At 31.9% G+C, this 2131-nt stretch overlaps 1 protein-coding gene across 1 annotated transcript in view; it reads left to right on the top strand.

Annotated features, from left to right (window-relative positions):
* Positions 1–2131, top strand: part of LOC8071924 (wall-associated receptor kinase 5) — a 13426-nt gene that overhangs the window by 7972 nt on the left and 3323 nt on the right. The window lies entirely within an intron of this gene.

Here is a 2131-nt window from a genome sequence, read left to right as displayed (position 1 = left end):
ATTTTTTTTCACGCGGGGTGGCACATAGTGTGTTTTTTTTTCTTCCCCCCCCACATGTGTGAGTGTGATTTTTTTCTGGGAGTTTTTTTTCACCCTCTCCTCTTTCCCTATTTTTTTCTATATATATATATCACACTCTCTCAAAGTCTATATATTCACGAGAGCCCTCTATATAGTTCACATAGATATACATATAGAATAAGTGAGAGGGTTTTTTTTCATTTTTGGGTGTGCACATAGAGACCACGAGAGATTCTTTTCTATATATTTCTATCTCCTCACATGTCTTATAGAGATATATATATATATATATATATATATATATATATATATATATATATATATATATATATATATATATATATATATATATATATATATATATATATATATATATATGTAATGTTCTATGATTTGTTTTATGATGTTGATGTAGTATATATAGGATGTTATTTAATGTATTATGGGATGTTCATGTAGCATAAATTAGATAATTTATGATTATCTTTGAGTACCCATGAGATGTTCTATGGTATATTTTTTATTGTTTAAATAGATCACTATGTAATGTTCTTTTTATTTTTTTCTCTATTATATTTTTTCTCTTATACTTTTTCCTATATATTATTATTCTTTCTATTTATGTTATTTATCTACAAATTTCTGAATATTTCAAAGTTTTTATTATTTATTATTTGTTTTCATAGATATTATGTTATTTATTAATTTATTAATTTATAAATTTATCTATTTTTATACATAATATTTCAAAGCTTCTTATAGATATATTATAATACTATACTAATAGTATGAACATATAATTTGTTATTAGATTGGATTTTCCTTGTAAAGGGGGAAAGCTGTTTTCTTAACCTAGAACATCATCTCTGCTTAATAAAAAAATGTTCTATCTATATCTGATAAATATGCGTTAAAAATTATCTATATATATCCATGTAGGATCTTGTTTTGAAGGATTTAATGCAGAAAATAGGATGAGTTAATCAGAATTTAATTTGGACACTTGGCTTAAAAGTTATAGATTTTTTTAGTTTCTTTAGAACTATGACATGAGCAACATTCAAATTGATACTTTATTCTACAGCTTTGTGGGTGGTTCTCAAATGGTTTGTAGTTAGATTTCTATGGAAGTATATTTATCTATTGGCCTATAATATATTGTGGCCCACTACTGTTAATCGGAGGAATACTTAAATCTTATATTTATGATGTCGACATCCAATCATATCTTATCTGATATAATTGACATTATCCGTATTCGAATCCAAATCCGACTAGAAATATGAAAACAAATATGATATAAGTGATATCGTCGGTATCCGATCCGTTTTCATCCCTAATTCAGCCTTGTGTGTTGTGTGCGAGCAGCGAGCATGGAGCCGTTGCTATTTTTCTTTACCACTGTTATGTTTCTATCAAATTTGTTGTTGATTTAAGTGTGGAATTGATCTAAAATTACACATTATTATAGGTATATGGATTATATATATACTTAGATAACGGCTGTAGTTATGTAAATTGACCAGCTCCACCACGGATTAAGAAAATGTTGTATGCGCCATTTTTATCCATAATACAAAATACAATCTAGTCTCCAATATATTTGAGGTTAGAGAAAGTACAAAGCAAATATATAATGTGTTGATGTCAAATTGGGTCACCACCTCGAAAAGGAGCTAGTTGGCTCCATGTGGGGAGGATCGGCCGGCATCTAGGGTTTGTCTGCACTTGACTTTGTGCATCCAGCAATAAGCACAATACATAAGACACGTAGCCAGAGGAGCCATGTCGAGAGAGTAATACACAAGACACACTGACAAGGTCCCTTGAGACCCAAAGCCCCACGTAGCCATACGCCCCGGAGGGACCCGTCAGGGCATGGAGTGGCTATGGGCTGCCCTAGCTGGCCTAGTGGCTCTAGAGTATCATCATCATCAATCCTCCGGCCATGCAGCACCGACGAAGAATGAGGAGAAGAGATAGATGGGTAAAGAGAGGTTGTAGGTTGATTTTTGTGATACTTATGTGTGTGTTGGACACCTCAATTGGCCATGGACCTTATATCTATACGGTGGGGTGGTCTTATCCCTCAAGGAGTCAAAACCCCTTC

This window comes from Sorghum bicolor, chromosome 2, assembly GCF_000003195.3.
Source record: "Sorghum bicolor cultivar BTx623 chromosome 2, Sorghum_bicolor_NCBIv3, whole genome shotgun sequence".
In the NCBI taxonomy this organism is placed as follows: Eukaryota; Viridiplantae; Streptophyta; class Magnoliopsida; order Poales; family Poaceae; genus Sorghum; species Sorghum bicolor.
The sequence above is the reverse complement of the archived record's forward strand: the minus strand, read 5'-3'. Positions and strand labels throughout refer to the sequence as shown.